The sequence below is a fragment of the Bicyclus anynana genome, chromosome 6, assembly GCF_947172395.1.
Source record: "Bicyclus anynana chromosome 6, ilBicAnyn1.1, whole genome shotgun sequence".
NCBI classification, from domain to species: Eukaryota; Metazoa; Arthropoda; class Insecta; order Lepidoptera; family Nymphalidae; genus Bicyclus; species Bicyclus anynana.
The window spans coordinates 3,134,244-3,152,580 of NC_069088.1; positions in this window are offsets into that span (position 1 = coordinate 3,134,244).

Consider the following 18,337-nt stretch of genomic DNA (forward strand, 5'->3'; position numbering starts at 1 on the left):
TAAGTTGGGTTCATAAATTTAACAAATATGATTTATTTTATTGTAGGAGATTGATATATATTCAGTCTTAAACTCATTGTGCGAAGGACTAATCACATTAAGCGCAATGTGCACACCAGCTTTTATCATGGAAATGTTATTAAATGAATATGACAATATTAAAAAAACACTCGGCGATATAATAGACAGAGAAAGAGGTAACTATAACATGTAAAATATTCTACGTGTAGCATAGGTTACTGCAAAATCTTTTAGCATTGCAGAGTAGCAGAGGGTAGGGGTAGGGTAGGGGTAGGGTAGGGGTAGGGTAGGGGTAGGGTAGGGGTAGGGTAGGGGTAGGGTAGGGGTAGGGTAGGGGTAGGGTAGGGGTAGGGTAGGGGTAGGGTAGGGGTAGGGTAGGGGTAGGGTAGGGGTAGGGTAGGGGTAGGGTAGGGGTAGGGTAGGGGTAGGGTAGGGGTAGGGTAGGGGTAGGGTAGGGGTAGGGTAGGGGTAGGGTAGGGGTAGGGTAGGGGTAGGGTAGGGGTAGGGTAGGGGTAGGGTAGGGGTAGGGTAGGGGTAGGGTAGGGGTAGGGTAGGGGTAGGGTAGGGGTAGGGTAGGGGTAGGGTAGGGGTAGGGTAGGGGTAGGGTAGGGGTAGGGTAGGGGTAGGGTAGGGGTAGGGTAGGGGTAGGGTAGGGGTAGGGTAGGGGTAGGGTAGGGGTAGGGTAGGGGTAGGGTAGGGGTAGGGTAGGGGTAGGGTAGGGGTAGGGTAGGGGTAGGGTAGGGTAGGGGTAGGGTAGGGGTAGGGTAGGGGTAGGGTAGGGGTAGGGTAGGGGTAGGGTAGGGGTAGGGTAGGGGTAGGGTAGGGGTAGGGTAGGGGTAGGGTAGGGTAGGGTAGGGGTAGGGTAGGGGTAGGGTAGGGGTAGGGTTGGGGTAGGGTAGGGGTAGGGTAGGGGTAGGGTAGGGGTAGGGTAGGGGTAGGGTAGGGGTAGGGTAGGGGTAGGGTAGGGGTAGGGTAGGGGTAGGGTAGGGGTAGGGTAGGGGTGGGGTAGGGGTGGGGTAGGGGTGGGGTAGGGGTGGGGTAGGTGTAGGGTAGGGGTGGGGTAGGGGTAGGGTAGGGGTAGGGTAGGGGTAGGGTAGGGGTAGGGTAGGGGTAGGGTAGGGGTAGGGTAGGGGTAGGGTAGGGGTAGGGTAGGGGTAGGGTAGGGGTAGGGTAGGGGTAGGGTAGGGGTACGGTAGGGGTACGGTAGGGGTACGGTATGGGTAGGGTAGGGGTAGGGTAGGGGTAGGGTAGGGTAGGGGTAGGGTAGGGGTAGGGTAGGGGTAGGTTAGGGTAGTTGAAAGTTTACATCGAGTTTCACGCGGACGAAAAAGATCTGTACTCTATTTTGAACATGACTAGCGGACACCTGCGACTTCGTCCGCGTGGAATTTAGTTTTTCACAAATCCCATGGATTTAGTCTATGTGTTAATTCAGGCTATAATATATTATATCTTAATACCAATTTTCAGCTAATTCAGTTCAGTCGTTGAGGCGTGAAAGAGTAACAAACATTCATATCATCAAAATCATCAGTTTTCGCAAATTTTGGGAAACCATGGATTTTTTCGGGATAAAAAGTAGCCTATGTATGTAGTAATCCAGAGTAAAATCTATTTCCATTCCAAATTTCAGCTAAATCGCTTCAGTAGTAGCGGCGTTATAGAGTAACACACATCCAAACATCGATACAAACTTTCGCATTTATAATATTAGTAGGATTTGCATAGCTATTAGGATAAGATAGCTGCTGTGCTTGTACTTCTTATTGAATATTTTATACTAGAGACACAATTATCTGCCCACTTTAACATACGCGAGCATATTAAAGTTGGAGGATAATTTTGCCTCGGAGCATATTTACTATAAAAAAAAAATATAAATAATAATTATTAATTATATAAAAGGTCACTGTCAAACGTGTTGCTTTATCCAGTATTAATTTTACAGATGAAGATTTACTGCAACTAGTTCACCTGGTTTTGGAGTACATCGAAAATCGTCCACCGAAATTCACGATATGGCGCATAATTTCTATCGACATAATGTTATTTCTCAGTCTTCTGCAATTGTGTATCACGTACATTATAGTCCTATTGCAATTCTAATATTGAATAAATGCAGTAAACCAAACTAATTGTTGTTTTAATCTATTATATTTCAGTTATGAAAGAAACAAAGAAAAGTTTATTTAAAATACACATCACACAAAAGAAAGACAAAAAAAATAACATTAATTGAAATAGGCAACATCTAGCAGATGACTGGTCGGCTTATGTAGGGATATCCTTGATTCGAATCCTATGAAGATTACGCTAAAATAATCTGAAAGTTAGTTATATAATTATTATTTATAGGTAATTCCTTCATAAAAAGAATATTTTTGGGAAATTCTTCGTGGCCAAGGCTTCAGCTTTCTAGTTTGAACATACACTGATATATTATCTATGATATGATGATATGATCTTGTGGCGAACGAACTCTTTCGTTCGCCCACTTTAGGTTAGGCCATCTACATTCACATTCCAGATTCATTTCATATTTAGAATTCCCTCGAACGCGCATGCGTGGATATATTGTTTCGCCCATCCATTACATCTTTACCAGTCCTCCATTCAACACCGCATCACCTATTTGATAGAGCTTTTATTTTATATCCTTTTACAATTATTATTATCAGTGAAATAATAAATATAGGTACCTACCAATCAACATCGCCTTATATCAATATACAAATATATATAACCTCAACGGCGATATTGGTGACCCCGACGTGATTAAAATTCAATCAAGAAAAATCGCCCATCCATTACATCTTGACCAGTTCTTCATTCCACACCGTTTCATCTATTTGTTAACCTTTTATTTTATATACATTTACAATATTGTTATAATCAGTGAAAGAATAAATATTCATATCAATAACCAAATATATAACCTCAACGGCGATAATCTTACTTACTGACAATTTTATCTAAATAGTAGATAACTGAATTTGTATGCAATTACCACGCTGTGATCGTCATAAAACCTTAATCATTTTACAAACGGATCGTTAAATTGAAAAATAGTTGAAGGAGACCCCTCATATTTTTAAATACTTATCCAACGGTAAGTCATAAAAAAATTTTCTTTTAGACCTAAAAGAAAACTTTTTTACGACTTTGTCGAAATTTTCATGTACATGTACTTGTTTTTAACTATAGAAATATTAAATAGAACTATTAAAATATTTAATAAACATGCGGATGTTTGATATTTAAATAACCTGTGTTATTATGATTTATATGATACTGTCAATGTCAAACGTCAACGTCAAACTTCAAACCACAGATTTTACAGCCACAGAAGGTTATACAAGTTTCTGTATCACGGTTTGCAAAAAATGGTAAGTTATATAAAATTACAGTTGAGTACATTGTGATGAAATTATCCAAGCGATAATCAATACAGGCAGATAACGACAGGCAAGACCGCACGTTATTCCAACTTCACTAATATGTTGCTAATCGGTTTTCCATTAGCAAAACTGTGCTTGTCGCGTTCAACGCTCCGGAGCTATGTTTTTCATAACCAGAAGCTAAAACAGACAAGAAGCTCTTCCTCCTTGGAAATGATCCAAAAGAGACTGAGGATTTTTCTTACAAAAATTAATAATTACAATGTCCAAATTAGTGTTATTTACTAAATGAAAATATCAGTTTTTGACTGGTGCAAGTGCAGTTTGATTTAAAGTACAACACAAAACATGCGTATAAGCTATTACACACTTTATATTATTAGCTTCACTTGTAATTATGTATGTAAGAAAATCTTGGAATCTTAATTTGACCCACTTCCCGGTTTTCGATTAGGATGAAATTTTGCACACGCTCTGAGTTCTGATGACAATACAAGAATGGCGTACTGGCTGTTTGAAATCCACCCCCATGATATGGAGTTTGCTGTCAGGAATACGAAAAAAATAGCCGCGTGACTTAAACCCAATATTTGTAAATTTTAGTGCGTGCTATTTAAAGTTATTTTATATTATCAGTTATGTATTCTTATTATTTTTTTGCGATTTCGATTAAATAAAAAGATTTGATATATTGAAGATATTTTATCATTTATTTTTGTCTAAAACTGGGCCTAAATTTGTAGGTCTTTGTATGAATTCCAGGCCAAATTTTATCACTGTACCAAGATTGAAATAAAAATAACATGATATATTAATATTAGAACTATTCTTGATTATTCAAATCTGAAAATCAGAACCCTTCCTTTTTACTTCGCCATAGACAGGTAAATGTATATAATGATTATATGTAGTCTATACTAGTATATAGACTACGCCGTTCGTATGAAGCGCTGTTCCGACCGCAGCTGAATAATTCACGCCCTTGATTTAAAAACGCAATACCGGCGTATTTTAGTTTTACATGTAAATACGACATAAATAAAACAGCGTTGAAGACACACAACAGACTTTTGGGAGTAAAAATATATTCGTGATAGCGCTCTTTTTTCTTGTACTTCATTGGTTAGTATGATACTAGCAGACGCCCGCGACTTCGTGCGCGTAAAAATCGGTGTAAACTTTTAAGTTTTTAGCACATAAATAATGTACTAAACTTGCAAAAGCCTTTAGACCGCTTTAATTTGGCCCTATCGTGAAATCTGTTCTAAGCGGATACTTAATACTTATAGACTAGCTTCCTGCCAAATTTCATCTTTCTATATCAAGCGGTTTTCGAGATTTCGTCCTTTCGCATTTATATATTAAGATACTATCCGTGTACTGTATTAACTATTTCGTTTTCTTCGAAATGCAATAGGCTAAATAGTATAAATAGTAATTCTTCGAAATTCGAAGGGTATAGAATTAAATACTCTTTGTAGCAATTTAATCGATCTCTGTGCAAAATTTTCGCTTCTAAATACCCGGTTTAACCCGATTATATTATATCACAAATGCCATAATACGGGTATCAAATGCCCAAAAAAATTAATGGGAAACGATAAAAAAAGCAAATCCTATATGTCCACCAACATAATTACAGTTTATATTTTTAGCAGACTCAGAAGTGGATTATAAAAATAAGAAAACCAATGTCGAACAAAGGTATTCACAATATTTGTCAGGACAACTTAATTAACAAATCAAACTGTGACCAAGATAAACCCTAGAATGGAAGAGAATACCGTGAGCAGTCCCATAGGCTTGTGACTCCGCAGGTTTAAGGGATTCCATCCGACTAGCCAACACTCACCAATCACTGCTCAAGCTATTCTCCCCGCCTATCCCAAGTAACCCAAAAAGAAGTACACAACAAGAAATGTGGACGGCTTGGACGCCTCGAGAATGCTGAACCGTACGGCGAGCACCTTAAATCAGTCAGTCGTTCCCGCCCGATCGCTACCCCTCTCTAAATCCTTACTCTTTACGAAAATAAGTTGCGCCACATAGCGTCGGCACGAGCCAACACGAGTGACGTCATATATCCGTCTCAGACTACTATTTCATACAATATATTATTTTAGAGTTCTCATATATTTTCCTCTGCAATAGTTTTAATAGCGTGCGCTAGGCTATGCGTGTTATAACGGTGTGTTTAAATGGGCCAATAAGTCTGCGAGGTTCTTTAAGGCCAATCCGTTTTGCTGAACACGTCGGCCATTTGTAACTCGGGAGTGAATGAAATGGCCTAGTGAAAGCCGCCGCCCATCAATCTTGGGCGATACCGAATGGACCCCTGTAATAGTCCTGAGTTGATAATGACCTGCCGTCAAGGTGCTATTGCATTCAATTTGGACTTTCCTGATTTGTATTTATCAAAGTCTGAATATATAAAAATTCGATATCCGTAATGTGTTTGTTAACAAAACATAGGTAAATGGAAAATAAGTAGATATTAACTGCTATAAAACAAATTAATTAAAATACGCTGATAATGACATTACAATCTATATATCAAGATGTTTATGTAATTTTTTTTATTCTTTACAAGTTAACCCCTGCAATCTCACCTGATGGTAAGTGATGATGTAATCTATAACATGTTAGGAGTAGGATGAAAAACCACAACCCTTTTGGTTTCTACATGACATGGTACCGGAACGCTAAATCGCTTGGCGGTACGTCTTTGCCGGAAGGATGGTAACTAAAGTCTATTTTTTTAAAGCAGAGACTGAAATGACAATTAGAAACGTCAAACATAAAAATAATGTGACCAGCATATAAAAAATAAGGTTGTCCTAACGATTCTGATTCGATTAAAATCGATAAAAATATACAATACATAAGAAGTAAAATATTTTTTTTAAATGTGTAATTATGATATTAAAACTTGCATAAATCATAAATCATATAATATAATAATATTCTTTTTGCAAATTATTAATACTTAGTATTTTGTATTTTATCAACATTATTAAACATTATTATTAATTTATTTGACGGCCTCCGTGGCGCAGTGGTATGCGCGTGGTGGATTTACAAAACGGAGGTCCTGGGTTCGATCCCCGGCTAGGCAGATTGAGATTTTTTTAGTTGATCCAGGTCTGGCTGGTGGGAGGCTTCGGCCGTGGCTAGTTACCACCATTTACGTTTTTTACAGCTTATAAATTACTTTATACTATCCAATAATTAATAGTTTGCAAGAAATACTTTCCATCGTAATTGAATTATAAATACAATTTATTATTTATATATATTGAAAACATTGATAAAATTGTGAATTAGTTAAATATTTTCATCAATAATAATAAATTTTTGGTCTGACTGACTGACAAATCGATACTAAGCAATCATTTAATTCCTAAATATCGATTTTGTGACGTCCCTATTTACTGCATATAAAAATCAGGCAACACATGAAACGTCATTTTTGTCTCTGTAGAGAAAAAACACACTATAGCCACGGCTGAATCCTCCAGACCAACGGCCAGACCTGGATCAATTAAGAAAACCTCAATCGGCCCAGCCAGGGGTCAGGCCCAATCAGGACCTCCGTCTTGTAAACCCACCGCGCATACCACTGCGCCACGGAGGCCGTCAAAAATAGTCATGGAAACTATTACACCGATACGCAGTGTTGCCAAACTAAAGTTATGTACTAAAATAATTAATCCTTATTAAATAAGGTACTTGTAGGTAACCCGCATCCTTGAGCCTCACATTAATATTAATTTACTGGGAAGGCAAGATGCATTGCATGTAAGTAAAGGGTATTATAAATCAAGGGAATAAGGTGGAAATCCGTGTGATAAGGAGAAGTTAGCGAGATAGTTGGAATTAGTTTGTAGGTTTGATCGGTAGTCGCCAAACTTGCCAACATGCTACCGGAGTTGGGTTTTAGGAGGACAACAATAGCTGTAGACTTGAGAATATTATTGCAGAATTTTTATGTAAATATTATTTTATTTTTACACCATATTTGCGTTGGGGGTCTAAGTCTCCTCTCAGAATGAGAGGCCCCTCTCAGAGGTGTTAGGCCAATAGTCCACCACGCTAGCCCAATGCGGATTAGCAGAGAATTAGTAAAATTCTCTAGTATTCATGTTTTCTCACGATATTTTTACTTCATCGTTTGAGACACGTGATATCTAATGTGCGAATTAATCAATGTCACCTATATAATATATTTGTTAATTTATCAATTGTTTATAATTTCAGCCCAAAAATAAAACATTTATTGTAAGCTGGCATATTTATTCAATTTTTAATGTTATAACTCGTTATTAAGGTTAAAAATATTTTAATATTTATTTGACATTGACATTATCTCTCTCATTGACAGAAGTCAGAAACGCAATATCTGAGCGGCCGGACTTTAGACAGTACGAATACATGGTTGAGTATTTATGATAATGTTCAAAAAGCTCAAGACCAGAGTCACAGCGGAGGCATTGCAAGTAGCGTGTACCAATTTCACGGGGCGTTCGCCCAATCGCAGCTTGGGAAAGCCGTAATTATGTTCGCAAACACCAAGTTGGGCATCTATTGCTTGGGAACTTAGTCCGCCATGATGATGTAATGATCTAATCGAGTGGTTATCCTTTATCTTAAGTTGTGAGTTTCGTTTCCGGCACAGGTAAGAAGTAATATGATTAAAAAGTAGTATTGTAAACTCCCTCTAATCCCATTTCGTTATCTACCCAATAGGTACTCTCGTACATTATAATTCTCGTACATTATACACACTGTATATAATTTTAATAGGTTATCAATCAATAACATAAATGAAACAATGTTGTTCATAAAGAGTTACCATAACAACTATTTTAAAAATAAACACTAATACTTACTAATATATTAGAGATGATTAATATGAATGTACTTAATATAACTACTCAAGTATATTAAATTGATGTATTGCTATATGATTTGATTTTCATTACTAAGCTGTAACTGTAACTATCCATCGTTCTATAGAAAGACTAAATATAGTATTCTGTTATACTTCACTTAGATCATAGAGCAATTTAATATTCTCAGACACTATTAAAATGAATACTTTAAAATTTGTGCTGGTTGCAGGGCTTGTGTTTGGATATTACAATGAGGTTCTTAAGTCTAAAGTGTTAAATAACATAGCAAAATTTTACTGTTTCACTTATTTCGTGTTTTGTGTACACAGTGTCATATACCCAGTGATAAGAGGCAGTTCTCCAATGTATATTGCTTTCTGTAGCATTCTGGCGTTACATTTTGTTACAAATGTTGTAATAACAACATTTTTCAGAAGTGAATTGCCTAAGCTACATTCTATTATCACAACTATTGATATAATGATCGGATATAAAATTAAATTCTTCGACTTGAGTGTAACTGTCACTTTCTTCAGTATTTTTATTTTACTAAGATTTGTTACAGAGTTTATATTTATTTTTGATGAAAAGTTATTTTGGGAAATTGATAATTTTTCCGTACTTCTTATGATAATGACGAATCAGTTAAGTCATTTGACAAGGTCAGCTATGTTGGAGTTGATATGGTCCAGAGTAAAACATTTGGCAATTCAGTTAAATATAAAATGTACAAGCGAAAACATTACTATAGAAAGTAAATTCGTCATGTTGAAAAAGTTTTTACATTCATATAAAAATGTATTAAATGCTATGAACAATGCGAAAAAATCAATGAAATTAGCGGTAAGTTTATGTAAATACGAGTAAGTTTATAATTTAGACTCTTATAATATATTATTTAATATCTAAAATGTAAATACTGTCATAATTTATTTTAATTCTTTATAGGTATTCGTCAATACATTGTGTGTGCTAATTAAAGTAATTTTTTTTATATACAGAGGTATTCTACTATGCACTAACGATGTAAGTAAGATATTAATAAATAAAGATGCACTTCCTACTTTTCGTAAGATGCACTTCGTACTTCAAAAACGTTTTCCTACTTTTTACCAGAAATTGATTAAAGTGTTTTTCACATAGCATGGGTACGGTGACAGTTGCCTTAAGACGTTCATAATACGTACTATTATCGTGAATCGCGGCAAACTTTCAAGAATGTAACGAACTGTCACCATATCCATGCTATCTGGAAAACACTAAGCAAGCAGATGGTGCACCTGATGGTGACTTGAAAACCAACACGCTTAAAAAAAAAGCGGAGCAATACTTTGTAGGGCATGGTCCTTGCGTGCCCTACAGACGCCTCACCAAATTAAATTGTATGGACAATTGAGAACCTCCTCATTTCATGAAGTCGGTTAGAAAGAAACAAATACATTAATTAAATACGTAGAAGTCATCGATCTCCTATTAAAAAGATTTATTAAAAGATTAATGATTATTATTATTTATTAAAAGAGATCAATAGTAGAAGTCTTGAATTTCTACGAAGATCTTGAAAAATTTCGTCGATTGCTGCCAAAAGATGTTTTGTCCTCAAAGAGCTCAAAAACTTCGCTATGTGATTCCACTAGCATGCCCCCCCCCCCCCCTCCCCATGCATACATACATAATATAATACAGAAAATTTTATTGCCCCCACCCCCATGCAAGTGGAATATCACATTGGGGGGGATGGCCTGCAGTTACTAATTTTTCTTAATCACATAATATAATTTTCTGTATTTCGTATATTTTTATAGGGGTATAATATTTATAGTACCATGAATGTAATATTGGAAGGAACAATCACAATGATTGTAATGTGCGCACCAGCTTATATTGCTGAATTGATATTAAATGAATATGATAAAATCAAGGAAACCCTCGGCGTAGTGTTAACTAACGAAAGAGGTAACTATGGGATATCATAAACTTATAGACTTAGAGTTTGTATAACTAGAATTATTCCTTTTTTAAAAGTTAAAAGCTTTTATTTAACTTGCAATGTATGTAGGATGTTACGGTGGATTCTTGAGCTCAATTTTGAAGTAGATGTCTTCAACCGATTGAGCTGAAATTTTGTATACTCGTTAAGATTGGATGACAAAGCACGACATTATATGACGTTATTCTAAATAACAAACTTTTATCATCATTTAAGTTGATTTCGATTAAGTTGCCCGATCAGTTTAAAATTGACAAATTGGGATGAAATTTTGTCAATTTTAAACTGATCGGGCTGAGAATTTGCATGCATAAAGCTACTATGACGTAGGCATCCCCTAAGAAGGGGTTTTGATAAATTCCACTCCTAAGGGGATAAAATAGGGGATGAAAGTTTGAATGTTTGTTACTTTTTAACGCCGCAACTACTGAGATTTGGAATGGAAATAGATTTGACTCTGGATTACTTTCATCCAGGAAATATCCATGGTTCCCGAGGGATTTGTGAAAAATTAAATTTCACGCGGATGAAGTCGCAGGCATGGTTAAGTTAGTCTAAGGAAGCTCTTGCAGGCTCATAGTTTAAAACTTTATACAAATAAAAACAAAAAATCTACTATATTATAAAAAAAAATATACAGTTTTTAAATGAATTGGTAACATAAATACCTACCTATTGTTTTCTTTTTTTAGATGAAAATTTTCAGCAAATGATTTACCTCGTTTTGGAGTACATGGAAAACCGTTCACCAAAGTTTACAGTATGGCGTTTATTTTCCGTCGATATAAGTTTATTTCTGGGTGTTCTGCAATTGTGTGTTACATATGTTATTGTGCTGTTACAGTTTTCTTATTAAATGGAATAAAATTTGCATTAATATTTTATCTATACTAATAATTCTATCTATACTAATATTATAAGTGAGCCTATCTACCTTTACTTTTCATAATTATGTTAAATTTCGGCATATAGATAAATAAAACTTTAGAAAAGAGAAATAAGTTATTAGAAATAAAACTAAATAAAATTTTGAACAAAATACAGAAATTAGCTTTTTACTTAAAGATTTTTGGAAAATTTTGAACCTCAGAAATTTTTGAATATGAAGGTCACTTTTTTCTAACTGTATCATGTGACACATCAATTAATGAGAGACCGTGATGAGAGTATTTTAAAAATAATTTTAAAATAAATATTTTCAAAGTAATTCCAGAAAAGTTAGCTTTCTACTTAAAGATTTCCGGAAAACATCCTTCATAAGCCTCAATAGCTCAGTGGTACAGGGGCGACTAATTGGAGGGAGTATTGGTCATATTTAACAGATATTATGGCAAATATTCTTTTAAAAAAATGAGTTATTTGGCTGTCACAAGCCGTCATTATAATAGACATCAAAATGATGATATTATGAAATGAGACGTTGACGGGCGCCCGCGTAATTCCGTTGCGTTCACTCATTCGCGTTGAAAATTAACACAAATGAGTTGCAGCGAGACGTAACATGATATTATGAGTTTGTGTGCTGAGTATAATTGTAATGCGTAATTGCGTCAAATAAATTTATTAACTACAGTCCACAACTTTGTCGGCATACAATTTCCGCTTTGCTCTTATAGGCGGCTCAATGAGAATGTCTATGAATTGAATAAGCCGTCCTTCGAATAGGCTATTGCATCTGTCAAAAACTAATGTATATAAAAATTTTGTTTTTTTTTTATCTATATTTATATAAAAATGAATTGCTGTTCGTTAGTCTCGCTAAAACTCGAGAACGGCTGAACGGATTTATCGTATCTTGGCCTTCAAATGTTCGTGGAGGTATAGGGAAGGTTTAAAAGGTGAGAAAAATTAGAATAATTGCCGGGAAAACCATAAAAACAACCCTTTTCTATTTCCCATACAAACGTTTAAGAGTCAAGGCGTAGGGTATGGTAGGGGTAGAGTAGTGTAGAGTAGGGATAGGGAAGAAGTGCACATAAGTCAAAGCGAAGCTTGACCGGGTAGTTAAATATATATTTCTTCAACAGTACACCGACCCGAAACATAGTACAATACTATATATTATAGTACGGTTGGAAACGCAACATATATATGTAATATCACTTTCAAGGATATATTTTGTAATGCATACTAATATTATAAAGTTTGTATGTTTTATTGAACGCGCTAATCTCAGGAACTACTGGTCCAATTTGAAAAATTCTTTCAGTATTAGACATCAAGGAAGGCTATAGGCTATATTGTTTTTTTTATTCTTTACAAGTTAGCCCTTGACTACAATCTCACTCCTGATGGTAAGTGATGATGCAGTCTAAGATGGAAGCGGGCTAACTTGGATGGAGGAGGAGGATGAAAATCCACACCCCTTTCGGTTTCTACACGGTATCGTACCGGAACGCTAAATCGCTTGGCGGTATGTCCTTGCCGGTAGAGTGGTAACTAGTCACGGCCAAAGCCTTCCACCAGCCAGACCTGGACCAATTAAGAAAACCTCAATCGGCCCAGCCAGGTATCGAACCCAGGACCTCCGACTTGTAAATCCACCGCGCATACCACTGCGCCACGGAGGCCGTCCGCGTGGATTTCAACTTTTCATAAATCCCGCGGGAACAATGGATGTTATTATACATATAAACCTTCTTCGTCAATCACAATACAAAAAAAGGCATCAAAATCCGTTGCGTAGTTTTAAAGATTTTAGCATACATAGGTACAGAGGAAGCGACTTTGTTTTATACTATGTAGTAAAGCCTCAACAGCTCAGTGGTAAAGGGGCCGGATTCATCATCGAGAGGTTGTAGTTCGATACTCGCCTTGTGGATTTACATGACAGAGGTCCTGGGTTCAATCCCCGGCTGGGCCGATTGAGGTTCTCCTAATCGGTCTAGGTCTGGCTAGTTGGAGGCGTCGCCCATGGCTAGTTACTCTTATCTGTTATCTCTTTGTAAGACAGTTCCGAGTTAGGCCAAGACGAATTTTATACTTACTTTCCTCCGATACCTCGCGTTACTTGCTAATTTCAATAAAATTATGCTAACGTTGAGAAAATATAATTACGTGAAGCCTTCAAGAAATATAAAGTGGAAATGTATATTATGTAACGACTAATGGCGTGGAAAATTAACGGTCGCCTTTTAACGGTCGGGTTATGTTTGGTTGAAAACACATTTCGCTATAGAAAATATGCAAAACCAGCTTTTGTCCGCGGGTTCACACGGGTAAAACATATTTTTATATCCCATGGGAATACAACGGCTTTTTGTTGAGATGGATATTTTTATATGGGGTTAAAATGTTCCTAATGGCTGACCACTTGCCACATAGCGAGGAGGTAAACTGAATGTAACCCCATCACGGTATTGAATCTCGTCATCTACTATGACTGGACCGGGAGAACACAGTTAAACACAACTACAACTGGGTCAGAGGTCCTCTGCGGCATCTGTCTGTCTGTTCGTAATAAACTTAAAGACTTAACAGATGAAAAATTATATATTTTACTAGCCTCGCGGCTCCCGCTCCTGTGAGACGGGCATAAAATATAACCTATGACGCCCACAAGTAACGTGGATTGCTAGTGGTTAAATAAAATCGGTTCAGTATATCCTGTGATTAACCCCTAAGACATCACAAACTCTACCTCTTTACCTAAATATTAGTATAGATTATGATTTTGTGTATATTGAGTAAAGCCGCCTGTAAACTGTCGAAACACTGCCTAATTCTTAGATTAGATCTAAAGCCACACAGGTAAACCACTAGATTTACGTCATATTCTTATAAGAAGCTATGGTTGGTATGGTGTCTATGGTTTTCTCAAGAGTTTGCGTACAAATTGCATAAGGAATTTATTTGAGTAGCAAACCTGTGATCTTACGAGCATGCAAGCGACTGGAGAAAATTAAATACGTTGCCAATAATATGAAGAAATAGTTATTTTCAGATAAACTTTTCACTTACCGAATTGTTCATAAGATATTTATGTTTTATCCTACATATTTACTTTTATTTGATGCTTAGCTTGTAATGAACTTAGCTTTAATTCGCTAAATTCTTTTTAAAGAAAAATAAGTCTTATGTAGTTGGAATAGGAGCTAATTTTTGTCAAACTCCTGTAGATGGACTGTTGGGAATACCTCCCCAGGAAAAACCCTGCTTATTCCAAACGGAAAGTTCACAAGTTAAATTTAATTATGGTCCAGTACTCTCTTTGGCTAGAAGGTCAGTAGTTTTGCTGGAAAATGTGTTATTGGTAGATTTCTTAGCTTTGCTAGATATTTCAAATTATTCTTTTAGTTATGTAGTTGTTAAGCTTTTATCGAGTGTACTCGAGAATTCAGCGTAGCAAATCATTTTATTAGTTGTAAACGACGTCCGATTCCGGCTTTGACAGCAATTGTTTTTAAGTCATAATCCACATGATACTTAAAATACGCAATTCAGTTTGTTTATACACTTTCAACTGAAATGTCAATCTTCATGAAATTCCCTTTTATACTCGTTAAATATTCATTATAAAGGTATACAAGTTTCAGATTTCTTCAAGGATATTTCTTGAAAAAAAAATCCACTTTTATTCAGCCAGGTATCCAGTTCTGTAGTAGGGTAGGAGGTATAAGATTACAGTACAAGTTTTCAGCTTGCTTCATATCATCATCATCATCAACATCATCATCATGTCAGTCGATGGACGTCCACTGCCTTTTGTAGGGACTTCCAAACATTACGATCCTGAGCCACCTGCATCCAGCGAATATCTGCGTCTGGCTTGATGTCGGCAGTCCACCGAGTGGGGGATCGATCAACACTGCGCTTTCTGGAGCGCGCCCGCCATTCCAGCACTTTAGGACCCCAACGGTCATCGGCTCTTCGAACTATGTGCCCCACCCATTGCTTCGCGACACGTTGCGCTATGTCGGTGATTTTGGTTATTCTGTGGATTTCCTCATTTCTGATTTTTCTGATTCAGATTCTTCGTCTCAAATACCTACCCAAAAATGTTTGCCAGCTTTCAGAACATTAATGGCAAAAAGCGACATGTTGGCCAAACGACTACATTTACTAGCTAGGTAAAACCGCGGTGCTACGCTAAGTTAAGTTAATTTACTTATACTTTGTAGTTACAACACCCTCTCAGGTTCCATTTGTAATAATTATGACATTTTATCTATGACATGTGTTAAATATTATAATGGAAATGTAACTTAAATAAATAAATGAAAATGAATGAATACGCTTTTTCCGCGGCAGACAAACACACCTCGGAATCGATTTCGCGGGTAAAGATAAAAGTGTAAGTGTTGAGTGTCACAGCAAGTGACAGACAGTGCGCGGTCTCAACCACCCCTTGGTGCTTCAGACGCAATCGCTTCACAGTTAACCCTTTGTTACATACCGGGGTATTATTGTTGATGTGCTTCCCCTTAACGGTACTACTCCTACATTGTAAGCTGAATATTTTACTTTGTATATTCTTCTGATAATATCACACTTTAATAAAATTTGATGAAATGGAAAACGCAATATTTTTGTTACTACTTCAATATATAATTAAGTTTTATCAATCTACTAATCACACATTATTACAATAGTTTTAGCACTCAGAAGTATATTACAAAAATAAGAAAATCAATATCGAACAAAGGTCAATATTTGTCAGGATAACTTCATCATCATCATTATCAACCCATATTCGGCTCACTGCTGCTCGACTCTCCTCTCAAAATGAGTGGGGTTGGTAGACTTCACTCACGCAGAGAATTAAGATAATTCTCTGGTGTGCAGGTTTCCTCACAATGTTTTTCTTCACCCTTTGAGACACTTGATATTTAATTTCTTAAAATGCACACAGGACATGGAGATGCATGCACCGGACCGGATTCGAACCTACGCCCTCCGGAATCGGAGGCAGAGGTCATATCCACTGGGCTATCACGACTCAGGACTTAATTAAATCAAAATGTAACCAAAACAGAGAAGAAGAAGAGAGATTCTCCGTGCCTAACTCAGAATAATTACTCCACGAAAAATCATGGCTGCTCTGTTATTACCAACACTGCAACCAACTGTACGTCGTCGGAACGAGCTAACACGAGATAGTCGAAAGATGTTATATCCTGCTCAGACTACTTATTTTCAACAATAGTATAAACGCGAAAGGTGTATTAGTTACTCTTTTAAGCAAAAACTACAGAATGGGTTTAACTAGAATTTAGAATAAAAATCATTTTCTAATTTGGCTTAGTGATAAATTTGACCTATGAGCAGAAAAATTACTTTTATTTCTGAAAAATCCATGGTTCTCGCGGGATTTCTGAAATATAAATTTCATGCGGACAAAATCGCGATCGTGTGCTAGTTCAAAATACAGTAAATATAGCTCTCTCACTTCATTTAAAAAATAAATGAAGTGGCACTCTTCTATGCCCTCGTAGGAAGATAATAGATTACGCTCTGTCTGATTATGCACCGTTTAAATTACCGATATCGAATTAATACGGTACCAGCTGCGGGTAATGTTCTTTGGCACAGTGTAGCTAATGCATAGGATAAAAGTTAAAAAACGACATATAGATAAATTATTCTTTGTTCATTTAATGTATATTATGTAAAGTTTTATATATAAATACATAAAAAGGTTCAATATTTTTTGCCCGACTGCAAGAAGGGTTATGTTTTTCGCGCGTATCTTGTATGTATGTATGTATATATGTATGTATGTAATATTCTGTATTACCTCATATCTTCCAAACTACTGAACGGATTTACGTAATTAGGATATCGTTAGATTTGCCTCAATAACAATAACAAGTGTTCCTTGATAGAAAAAACAAAAAAAAAAATAACAAGACGACTGTGAGATGCTATAGACTCGAGGTGAAATTTTTTTTTTTTCTTAATATTGCAATATGGGTATCAAATTCAAGAACATTTTTTGAGGATTCTAAAATGGCATATCATGGCTATGTTTAAAAAAAACTACAAATAGAAAAACGTTATTTATTAGTTGTCTATACAAAATACGCGAGGTGGATGACTATAGGTGCGAGCAGGATTGTGAAGTAAAGTTATAAAATAAACTAAATTAAATATATTGATTATAAAAATCAGCTAAGTGCGAGTCAGATAGAGCGTTCCGTAGAATTTGCTTAACCTCGGTTGGACGTAAATTATCGTACTTTGTAATAAACGTAATAAATAAATCCAAATTAACCATCTATCGTAACTAAAAAGTGTGAAATAAATAAATTAATTAAACAAATAAAAAAACCCGACTGCATAAAGTATAAAAAAAACTGAAAAGAAAAAAAACAAGCTCAGTCCAGAAGTGTAGAAAGCAATTAGAAAACAGTCGGGACCTATTAAGTAGAAGAAAATCATTTTATCCAATATCTAAGGTTAAAACCAGTACATAACTATTAAACAAGTATGTTTAATTTGAATATTGGGTGCTAAGTATGGAACTGGTTCAAATTTAGCTTCCAACATTTGACGGGGCATGTAGAAAAGTGCAAAAAGGGAAAATAAAAGCTTGTAAAAAAGTGTTTACGCAGAGTGTAACACAATAAACCCTTTATAGGGTCATGATGGCGGGTCTACTGCTGGCCATGTAAAGCGGTTACGACTTAGTATTAAAACCATTTTATAGCAGAGGGTAAATCCACACGACGATGAGTTAAAATTGTGATAACAAACTAAAATTAAACCGATACAAATGGTAAAGTGTCTTTGAAATGAGCGTTGGTAGTAATTTGTCGGAGCTTAGAAATTTACAGATTTATTGGATTTTCGAGGTATCTATCAATACTATGCATAAAATTAACTACACTATGTAAAAATCTGTAGCCAAAAATCGTACTTACATATACATACATGTAACTTCATCTCGTTTTAAAAATGCCTAGTTAAAGTATGACAATAACTAATGAAAGAAACGAAAAAGAGTACCTATTTTTTTACCTATACAAAAGACATTACTTTACTTTCATAAGAAATACGAAATAAGAAAGAAAAGACAACGAAATAAAAAAAAAATA